At 35.6% G+C, this 12213-nt stretch overlaps 1 long non-coding RNA gene across 1 annotated transcript in view; it reads right to left on the bottom strand.

Annotated features, from left to right (window-relative positions):
- Positions 1-7963: 7963 nt before the first annotated feature.
- LOC113612114 (uncharacterized) overlaps positions 7964-12213 on the bottom strand; it is a 61977-nt gene continuing 57727 nt past the window's right edge. The window contains exon 3 of the long non-coding RNA XR_003429728.1: positions 7964-8026. This is a non-coding gene — a long non-coding RNA (uncharacterized LOC113612114). The remainder of the gene's footprint in view (positions 8027-12213) is intronic.

Below are 12213 nucleotides of genomic sequence, written 5' to 3'. Positions count from 1 at the left end.
GATACAGAGATATATGCAAACGTATAGCTGACTCAGTTTGTTATACAGCAGAAACTAACACAACATTGTAAAGCAATTATACTCCAATAAAGATGTTAAAAAAAAAAAGAAGAAATAGCTTAAGTGACCATTAATTTGCAAATACACCCATATTTTAGAATAATAAGTAGTAATAAAATAAAAGAATGATATAGGGCTATCTACCACTATATTAAATGAAAAAGGAGAGTTGCAGAGTGACTCACAGAGTATGTCCCACTCATGCAGGGGAAACACACACACAACTATTCTAAGACATACTTTTTTAGTATACATCTTACAATATATGGCAAGTCACAGTTTAATTGAGGGTTTTCTTTCTTAGTGGTGTTTTTTACATTTGATATTACCTTAGATCTGAGGAAATATAGTATGTATTTCTGTATAAATATATATTATTTAAGCACAACAGAAAAACCTGTATAGGTAAGCAATTTTTTATGTTTATTAGAGTAAAAAACTTTAAAGATTTTCCTGTATCAATAAAAAATGAGCTTTGAGGTTTTTTCCTTTTCTTTATTATGATCTTTTTCATTAATTTGAGCTTTTATCTTTTTTTACTATTTATGAATAATTTTTAATTGAAATATAGTTGATGTACAATATTATTTAAGTTACAGGTGTACAATATAGTGATTCACAATTTTTAAAGATTATACTTCATTTATAAAATATTGGTTATATTCCCTGTGTTGTACAATATATTCCTTTTTTAAAAAAATACCATCTTTATTGGAGTATAGTTGCTTTACAATGGTGTGTTAGTTTCTGCTTTATAACAAAGTGGATCAGCTATACATATATCCCCATATCTCCTCCCTCTTGCATCTCCCTCCCACCCTCCCTATCCCACCCCTCTAGGTGGTCACAAAGCACCAAGATGATCTCCCTGTGCTATGCGGCTTCTTCCCACTATTTATTTTACATTTGGTAGTGTATATATGTCCATGCCACTCTCTCACTTCGTCCCAGCTTACCCTTCCCACTCCCCGTGTCAAGTCCATTCTCTATGCCTGCATCATTATTCCTGTCCTGCCCCTAGGTTCTTCAGAACCATTTTTTGTTTTTTTAGATTCCATACATATGTGTTAGCATATAGTATTTGTTTTTCTCTTTCTGACTTACTTCACTCTGTATGACAGACTCTATGTCCATCCACCTCACTACAAATAACTCAATTTTGTTTCTTTTTATAGCTGAGTAATATTTCACTGTATATATGTGCCACATCTTCTTTATCCATTCATCTGTTGATGGACACTTAGGTTGCTTCCATGTCCTGGCTATTGTAAATAGAGCTGCAGTGAACATTGTGGTACATGACTCTTTTTGAATTCCGGTTTTCTCAGGGTATATGCCCAGTAGTGGGATTGCTGGGTCATATGGTAGTTCTATTTTCAGTTTTTAAAGGAACCTCCATACTGTTCTCCATAGTGGCTATATCAATTTCCATTCCCACCAACAGTACAAGAGGGTTCCCTTTTCTCCACACCCTCTCCAGCTGTACAATATATTCTTATAGCTAATTTTTTACATAATAGTTTGTGCCTCTTAATCCCCTACCACTATATTTTTGAGATTTTATCTTGATCAAGTCCTTCTTTCTAGTTACTGTATTTGGTTTTCTGTCATTCTTTTTGTAATTTTTTATGATCGATTATAAATCCATTTTCTTACATTTTCCTGTGGGTCTTCTCTTTTTTTGTGTGCACTTAAGGCTATAAATGCAAAATATACTTTGTTTTATATGTTTTGATATGAAATATTCTCATCTACATTACTTTTTATATTGCTTGCATTTAAATTTTATTTCCTCTATGACTGAATATTATTTAAAAGTCTTTGTTACTTCTAAATTAGGTAAAGTTTCTCCTGTTTTTGTTTTTAAAAGGGTCAACTTTTAAAATGTATTTTTTTTCTTAATTGTGATTATATATATATAGATAGATTACATATTAGATATATGTAATATCCTTTATTTATAGCATGTAAACTTTGTATATCTATTTATATTGACATTACATATGCATATATTTATAATTAAATTTGTTGAATATATTATTTAGTTGCTCTAAGTTTTTGATCTATTTTTTGCTTTTGACATCTACCTAATCCTGAAAGATATTTAATAATTAGTTATATTTAATTTTTTAAGCCTTCTTGCATTACTAACAGTTTTTGCTTTGAGTATAGTGAGCTGCTATGTACTTTGATGAACAGAATTTTTTTTAGTATAGTATTTTCTCTTTTAATTTGGACTTTTTCTTTAAATTGTACTCCTCAATGTTTTTATTGCCATTAACCTAAAATTCCACCTTTTGTGGGAATAATATTGCTACTTCCTTTCTCTTCCTGGGCCTGGTCTTTCTTCAACCAGATCTTCATTTTCCATCTCTTTCAACATGTCAATTTAAGAGTGCTTCTTATAAATAGCAAGTAGCTATGAGGTTTTACCCTAATCTTATTGTTCTCGTCTTCTAAAAGAATCACTCAGCATGTTCACATTTAATTTGTACACTTACATATTTGATTTTACTATCTTCATGCTATTAAATTTTTTGCAATTTATTTTACTTTATTGTTTCATCTTTTTCCTTTTTTTTTGGTAGATACTTATGATGCTTCACCCCTGTTCATTTGGATGTTCTTGGGTGTAGTTATCTTTCCTTTCCATAAATTCATGTATTTCCCCCATCCAAAGGCTCTGTTTCCTTGCCACTCAGACTCCTCTATATAAGATGAAATCCTTAGAATACATGTTCCCCACCCTCCTCCTGTCCCAACTTCTGCTGATAATTTAGCACTTTTGGTTTCAGTTTTTTCCTTGCAATACATCTCTTCTGTTTCAAGCTTTATTTATCTCTTAGCTTTCACATTCACAGTCACGCTATCATTTTCCATTTAGAATTAACTATACATGTTGCAAGATTCATTGCTCACCACAGTTTCCTTTCCACTTCATCTTCTACTATCAGAGGTCCCTGTTTTGATTCATTTGTCTTGTAGAGTCTTTTCTCTAATATTTTACTTAGAGGTGGTGAGTAGTAACATATTTTCAGAACCCTTGCATAGCTTCAAATACCTTTACTTTTCATCATGCTGGATAAAAAATATCTTGGAAGGGTATAGAATCTTTACCTTGCAATTCTTTTCTCTCAGTGGTCTACATTCCAATACCATCTAGCTTGGTAAGTTCAAAGGCAGCATTCACAATTTTGTAATCTATCTCATAGAAATAAAAGCAACAGAAAATGAATATATATATATATTCATTTTATATATATATATATATATATATAAAGATGTTGATTGTAGAATTGTTTATGGAAGCAGAGAAGAAGCTGGGAGCAAAAAGTATACAGAATAACAGGGGATTTGGTGAATAATTATGTTATATTTACACTATGAAATGTTATTTAGAATTTTAAAAATAATAAATTGAAGCTCCACTGGTTCACTTAGAAAGATTTTAAATATGCATGGATTAAATATCAAAAGTTCGAGGAAGAAAAGTAGAATAGCTGTATTTTTTTTTTTTTTTTTTGCGGTACACGGCCACTCACTGTTGTGGCCTCTCCCGTTGTGGAGAACAGGCTCCGGATGCGCAGGCTCAGCGGCCATGGCTCACGGGCCCAGCCGCTCCGCGGCATGTGGGATCTTCCCAGACTGGGGCACGAACCCGTGTCCCCTGCATCGGCAAGCAGACTCTCAACCACTGCGCCACCAGGGAAGCCCATAACTGTATTTTTTATGACAATGACAAAAATGTCTCTGTATGACCGTGTGTTTTGTGATTAAATGGTTAAATAAATATAGAGAGGAGAATGGAAGAATATACACAAGACTATTAATATAGTTTAGGAGGAGTGAAAGGAATTTGAATAAGAAAAGGAAAGATTTACTACATAGATAGATAGATAGACAAAAGGTATGCTGATAAAACCACTATTTTTATGATCATGTATGTGTAGATTTTCATGTATGTGTGTCTATGTCAGTATGTAGGTGTCTGCAAGTTTGTACATAAATTTGAAAGAAAAGTCACCAAAATGTTCTGTTGGTTGGGATTTCAGGTAACCATTACTCTCTTCCTAATAATGGTATATTCTGTTTGGTATATACAATGAGCATCATGCATATAATAAAACTAGCACAATAAAGCTGTTTTCATTTTTGTTAAAAATGAAAGAAAAAAATCACACCAAATTATGGAAACATCTTATACATATATATTCATCATTATATTTAAACTATAGAAAAGCAACACTTGAGATCATAAAAAGTATAAAACTGAGTTAACATAATGGTCCATCCATCAAGAATATGATTCTAATGAACAATTTGGAGACGAGAGTGAATAGTTTACATAGCATTACATTCACAAAGTTAGATATTCATCTTTGAGGTTTTATGACCCTATCCACATTTCCAAATATTGCTAATAATAGCTATATTTTATTCTGACAGAAATTTCTAACAAAATGTTTTTATATAAGCATATTTCTTCTGCTTTAACATATTTTCTTTTAAATATTTTAAATTACCTCTTTCAAATATCCCAGATAAACTCTGCATAAAATGGTCTAGAATTAATTCTAAATCTGCACAGATTATTAATATTCATGGTCTTGTGTGTCTTTGCTTTCATTTTCCAGAATACTGGCTCTTTGTACTCTATATCTATAAATCTAGCTCCGCCATGCTGTTCTTTGGGTGGCAATATTCTAGAATAGTCAGATTTGTAGATCGTAGAAAAGAAAGGCACTCAGTGTCTCTGGGTTGAAGTAAATACGAGAAAAGTAATAGGGTAGGAGGCGGAGAAGTAATGGAGAATCAAATCGTAGAGGCCCTTGTGGGTAGATTTCAGGACTTTGGTTTTCGCTTGACTGCCATGAGGAGTCGTCACGGTGTTTTGCATAGAAGAGTGACGGGATCTGACATAGAACTTAAATGATCACTACTGTGTGGAGTAAAAACTGTAGGTGCTGTGTGACCACCTAGAGCGGTGGGATAGGGAGGGTGGGAGGGAGACACAAGAGGGAAGACAGATGGGGATATATGTATAGCTGATTCACTTTGTTACACAGCAGAAACTAACACACCATTGGAAAGCAATTATACTCCAATAAGGATATTAAAAAAAAAGAAAATTTAGTACAAGAAAACAACTGTAGGAGGCAAGGACGGAAGCAGAGAGACCATGAGACTGGCAATAATGCAGGTGAGAGGTGATGGTAGTTCACAGCAGTGCAGTAGCTGAGGAGAGAGCACGAAGTGGTTGGTTTCTGGGTGTATTCTGAAGGGAGAGCTGGAAGAGATTCCTGACAGATTGAATCTGAGTTGTGAGAACAAGAAAGGAGTTTTAGATAAATCCAGGGTTTGGGGCATGAGCAACCAAGATGGGAAAAGCAAGTCTGGCGGGGAGTAGGAAATCAAGGTTTTAGTTTGAGATGTGTTGTGTTTGAGCCTTTTGAATTTCGTGCACAAGTGTTTCTAGTAACTTCAAGAAGTCTTAGATACTCTGATCTGTTTAATGCTAGGTTGGAATCAAGCTTACACCCCAGAAATCACCTGGAGGAATTATTTTCCAGGCAAATTTCATAGTGGCCACTTGACAGTTACCTTCTACAGAAACTGCAGTATCTGCTTCAACAGTATATACTAAATAACCACATTATATATATACTCGATGGTCTCATGACAGACAAAGCTAGAAAATACTTCATTATTTCAACATTTTTCTAATTTTGCAGTTGCCTGCAGCAAAATGTCCGTTTTATCATGATTAGGCCTTGTAGTATACATTTCATCGTATCTTCAAATTAGATCAGTTTTGTAATGTCACTTATACAAGTTCTATCTCATCTTAATTTCCATCTCATGTCTTATCTCTTGCCTTATGAAAAGAGTGACCACCACAACCTGCTCTTCTCTGAAAGCTTTTCCCCTACATATAATTTCTAATATTTTTCTTTTGAAAGGTTTTCAGGTTATTCCAGAGAAAAGGCAGCCAGATTCTTGCTGGGGGGAAATCAGCATTTTCTAAATAATCCCCAAAACAATATTGTCCTAGAAATAAGGTTTCCCATATATATTGGGTTGGCCAAAAAGGTCGTTCGAATGAACTTAGGCTCCAGGGAGCCTAAGGCAATGAGGCCTTAGACTCCCTGGAGGCCCCAGTTAATCAGGGGCAGTTCTGATGCTGCGCTTGACAAAGGGAGCTGATTGAGTCCCTTCACAAGGGCCCATTAATTTCAAAGGTAATCGCTTCCAGTGATTACCTAAACTCATTAGAATCTGAATGACTGACAAGAATAGTGAAAACTCTTCAGACCAAAGATGATCCCTTGGATCATGAGAAACTGAGTATTATTTTCTAATTGACTGTGGCTCAAGACATACTCACTACAGTGCTGTTCATTCTTAGCCATGGAAGGAATACTAATCGTGCTCTTACTTACATGGATAGCTACCATTTATTGAGCATGCATTAACGAGAAACTGTAATAAATGCTTTATTTTTATTTCATTTAATCCTAACACTACTCTCTGGGGCAAAATTTTTATTCTCACATTTTAGAAATGAATAAAATGAGGCTAAGAGAAGAAAGTAATGGTAGATCTGGGACCAAAGGCAGGTCTATCTGATTTCAGACCCAATCTCTTAAACACCATGCAATGCTCTCTACTGTTTATTGAGCTGACACTGATGATAGTTAACCCTTAAAAGAGAAATATTATCACTTCCGCTTTACAAATTTGAAAAACTTGGTCTTGCGGTGGTTAACAATTGAGATAGTAAGTTGCAGAACTAGGATCAAACATAGAATGATCTGTGTTCTTTTTCACTATGCTGTGCTGTTATCAGCAGACTTTCCAAGATATTAAGAGTTAATCTTGTAAAGTCATTTCAAAAGGGAAGTAATAAAACTGTAGCAAAAGTCATTCTGGGAAGCAGAGTGGCTCCCAGTCCACAAGCTGGCTACCACGCAAAGTGTTCATGGTATTAATACATCAAACTCAACTATGCGGCTCCCGCGGCAGCCAATTCCTAATGACGGCAGCAGATGCACTGGGTTATTATAAGTTGGCACTATTAGCTATTTTAATCATGCAACAAGCTCCTCTTGTTCTGACTCACTGCTCACCAAGCAATATTCTGATTTTAATTTGGTTTCCCATGTGGCCTTCCTAGGGCAACATTACTTCCTCTGGTCTCTATGACAATTGTATGCCTCATTTTAATTTAACTCCAAGGCAGCCTCGTAAACGGTTCAGTTTCCTTGTGAAATTGGTAACGGTCTCCTGGAGTCAGTTACTGATGACCCAACATCAGGAGAGGTACTCTAGTGATCTGACCCTGGACTACAGGGACTTCACTAAGCTAAAGCCATCACGTGACTCACTCTAAAGAGGCTCCCCTGAGGCACAATGTTTGTGAACCTATTATCTCAATGTGATATTAAAACTGTAGCAAAAACAAATTAGTGACATTATTGATCACTGTGGATGTACATACACAAGTGAATATATTTCTCTTTTAATTTCCCTAACTGAAATTTCCCTAACTAATGCCAGTAAATAAATGTTATTTCTGGATTCTCAAAGATTAAGTTTCATTTTGGTAATTCAAGTATGATGAATATTTATAATGAATGCATATGGCATAATTCATAAACCATTGCTGTTCTTTATATTAGCTTATTAAGTTAGATATATTTCCCCATATCAAGGTACATGTTTTCTGCTTGGTGATTAGCTATGGATTATATTATTTTTTTTTTTCTTATTTAGCTGTGAAAATGGCGGAGAATGAGCATTCTGTTTGGCTACTGTGGCCTTCCTGGCAATATAGGACAACCATATATGTATTTTTCAAGTAGGATAGATTCTAGCACAAGACAATCCATTTCATCAGGACTGGGTTAATAAGAAACGCAAAACTCCATGCCTACTTGTTCCAGACTGTCAAATATGAAAGGATAAACTGAAATCAAAAGAGATACCATTCAGCATCATTATTAGGTAAAGTAATTTCACTCTGCACTGCTGGTGCTTCCTTTATAGACCAGGCAAATGTTAATTTGATGCTCCACTAAGTATTTTGAATAATCTAAAATATTTGCCAACCTCATCTTTCTGAAGCTAATTTATTAATACACTGAAAATTTTCCCACTAATTAAGGGTATACTTACAGAAAATGACATTCAAACTGTAATCTGAAAAAAACAATCCATTAGAAGTGTTTCTAAGAGTACCATCTACTTTCCTGGGTTTGTTTTTCCTAAATTCTTATTAGAAATGAGGTCTTACATATTGGTGGGAATGTACCAAATACAGCATCAAGTCTTACACTGTCCAGTGAAGCCATTCTGACTGCTAAAATACTGACTAAAAACTAACATGTTCAAGAAATATACGCTTTTTAAGGATGATTGAAACTATTCTGAGCACCTTATATCAAGTCACTCTACATTACTGTAGCAGGTGAAATTTTATCTAGATAAAAATGAGCAAAGAAAGAGATCTGGTTTAGGAAACCTTGAAGAAAATATAAAGTATAATTATCTAAAAACCTTAATTCTTCCCCAATTCTGCACGGTTTAAAATTGATGTATATCATGGAAAACAATGGAAAATAAACAATAAAAAATAGTCACAAGAAATGTAATAAACCGTAAATTATAGAGCAGGAAAATGTCAAGGTTTTCTCTCTTGGTCAATGCAAGCACTCCGAAACATTGAAGTTTGAACCGAACTTGCGGACATAAGGCATTCATGGAGTTTGTGTATATAGTAGAGCTCCATGTCGTTAAATCCAAATGCCATTTCATTTTGTAAAGGTTAATATTTTTGAAAAAAGCCTCCACACTGGTGTTTCCATTCCTCTAGGTCTTGAGAAAGTTTGCTATGACAGTGTCAAAATGTTGCTTAAGGATAATATTTGGTGAATGAGATTTTTTTTCCTAGGTGTAAAGAAAGTCACAATGTTGGGCATATCAACTCTTAAAGCCTTCTTAGGAGTCAATGTATGAAGTGGTACATCCAGCCTCTAACAAAAAACAAATCACTCCTCAGACAAAGCCTGGCTTTGAAAAAGTGCAAGCATTTTCTCTGCCCATTTCTCAGGGATTTCAGGTTACGGACTGCAAGTTAACTTCCTGAAGTAATGCTTCCAGTTGCTTTGGGCATAGCAGATACTACAGCATCCTCTGAAGACACTGTATTTTGGCAATGCCTTCCTTACAGTGGGACCCTGCCATCTGACCTAGGACTGCAACGATCTGACCAGCCCAGTGTACAGTGACTGGTGTGCTTGCTCTATTAAGACAGTCCAAAACACATTTGCTTTTGAGAACCACATCCCATGCCTGACTTCCGGTGACCTTATGGTCAGGTGAAATTTCTAGGTATTATTAGTGTGAATCACTGCTAAGCCAGCGAAATCCCCTTTGATGTACTTTAGGGAAATAAAGAAACAAAACTGTGAACTGCCCATTGTCCATCAGTGTTATTAGTGCTTTAAAACTCAAACCACCCTGAGGCATCAAAGTGGAAAACGGGCTATTTACCCCAGAACTGTGAATTCCCAGGATAGTCATTATGTGCAAATATACTCTGAAGCTGCAGTTTAACTAGGTTTATTCCTGAGTGCCAATAATAAAATTAACGGTGATGGCTACAGTAAGCTGCTTTCAGAGATGAAAGACCTTCCAAAAGGAAGTTTCTGCTATCGTTTATATGGTTGACTACCACTTAGCACATAAACTACACAGAACACACAAAAGCCAGGATCTTTTATTCTTTCTGCTTTTGTTCAAGAAAATGGTTGAAGGCAAAAGAAGAGAAGGTAGATCTGGTATGTTTCAGTGAGACAGACAGAAAGAAATGTTTTGTCTGTTAACACACTGAGATTTTAAATTTAATCATTTCAAGGTAATGACGTCACTTTCATGCCATGGAAGTGTCTTTTCTTTGTGAATGGGAAGGGGCACAGATAAAAATTCTACACACTGGACAGTGATTGGTAATTTGTATTCAATATTCACACATCTAATTCACTCTCAGTTTGGCTCAGATCCTCTTCTGCTTTGTTCATGAAAGCTGGGCAGTTTAAAGCATGGTTATGTGTGGTGATACGCTTATGAAAAAATAGTAAGGACAATTCAGATATATATTCTCTTTTATTGAATTATTAAGTCCAAAGTAATATTGATGATTTTCTGATAAGAATTTGAAGTTTGGTTGTTTGTTTTCTTTACCTAAAATTTATTTCTTCTTTCAAAGAAGACAAAAATCACAGTTTTAACTCAGCAAGTAAGGAGACTATACTACCATGGAATGAAGTGTACTATCTAACTTGTGTGCTAAACTTAAAGGACCTTTATAATCTAAAGCTCTATACATCTGGAGAAAAGACAGCTATATGCTTTGTTATTTCCAAAATTCTAGAGTTCCAGGAATCAAGAAAATGGGCAAAAAGTTTTAATTAAAATTAAAATCAACTGAGCATAACAGTGACAGAGTTAGGAAGCAAATCAAGATCTCTCTACGTGTGAAATTTAGCACAGCAAAAATCATTTGGTCTATAGTTTTCCATCTAATGTTTCCTATGCAACACCTGGTACAAACCCATTCTTATTAAGTGTACGGGCAGCCTCTTATTTATAACGAGGATATGATCCAAAAGTCCATTTATCCCTTAGAAACAATGCCGCAAATGGTTAGGTTTCTTGGCAATCACGTGAAATATGTATTAAGCAAGTAGCTGAATTATTGCAGCATTCCAATTTTAAAATAGATTCACACGCAGTTGCAATAATAGAACTAAATGAAACCAAAATACAAATGTTTAATAATAATTTTTAAAATGTATCTTCAATTCTACTGTGAGCAGAGTAGTTTAATGAGAAGAGGAGGAGATAAAATAGGACATCTCTGGAGGGTCCAAAGTGCCAGCCAGTGACTTTCAAAGGTGTTGAAGATAGTGGCACTGCTGTTTATTATATATAATATCACTTCACATATTAAGATAGTCTAGTCTCCCTCCAAGACTATTACTGCATTCTAAATATCATTAGGGCATTTTATTTTTGGTGGGGTTTTTTTTGGTGGTGGTGGTAAGGGTTGGGGACCGGTTGTGTTCAGTAGGTCTCAGCTAACAAACTGAGTGATATAAAGGGAAAGCAACCTGAAAAGAAAATAGAAACAACAGTAAAATATAAAGACAGTTATTTGGAAGCCCCTGGGAAAAAGAAGAGGGAAAAAGAAAAGAACAAGGCAAATGACTGTAGGGAAACTTAACTGGCTCCTAAGGGGAGTTGTGACTCTGGCCATCACAAGCTGACCCTGTTTTCTTCCTACTGAGGCCATGTTATGAACTCAGCTTTCTGAAAAGCCATTAGATGCCAAACTATGATTACAAAATTAATGGAACAACAAAAAAAACACAATTGTATGTTTTATAGGGGAGTTGTGACTCTGGCCATCACAAGCTGACCCCGTTTTCTTCCTACTGAGGCCAGGTTATGAACTCAGCTTTCTGAAAAGCCATTAGATGCCAAACTATGATTACAAAATTAATGGAACAACAACAAAAAAACCAATTGTACGTGTTATAGGCATGCAATATAATGACCTGACACCCTATAAAATCTATGTTATGGTTATTTTTTAGTATGAACTAGACTAGCTGAGGCTTCTTCAAACATTATTTAGCAAGTACGTACTGAGCGCCCGCTACATGTTGGGTATTGTTCTAAGCACTTTGGATACATTAATGAATAAAAATGACATCTCTTCATTTTTCTTGATCCTGTGCTCTTCCCTTTCATCACCAAGCTCCCATAAAGGAGGCCTGCACATCTCCCAGTAAACAGCAGTACTTTTTCCTTCTATAAGAATGTGGTTTGGCAGGGTCCTGGCTTTCCCCAAAGCCCTGCTTCCTCAGCTTTAAATATAAATTGCAGGACTTCCCTGGTGGTGCAGTGGTTAAGAATCCTCCTGCCAGTGCAGGGAATGTGGGTTCGAGCCCTGGTCCAGGAAGATCTCACATGCTGCGGGGCAACTAAGCCCGCGAGCCACGACTACTGAAGCCCATGCACCTAGAGCCCCTGCTCTGCAATGAGAGAAGCCACTGCAATGAGAAGCCCGCGCACCTCAACGAAGAGCAG

The sequence above is a fragment of the Aethalodelphis obliquidens genome, unplaced genomic scaffold (assembly GCF_003676395.1).
Source record: "Aethalodelphis obliquidens isolate GAN/ISIS:26980383/991018 unplaced genomic scaffold, ASM367639v1 scaffold72, whole genome shotgun sequence".
Classification (NCBI taxonomy): Eukaryota; Metazoa; Chordata; class Mammalia; order Artiodactyla; family Delphinidae; genus Aethalodelphis; species Aethalodelphis obliquidens.
This window is presented reverse-complemented; position numbering and strand designations above follow the sequence as displayed.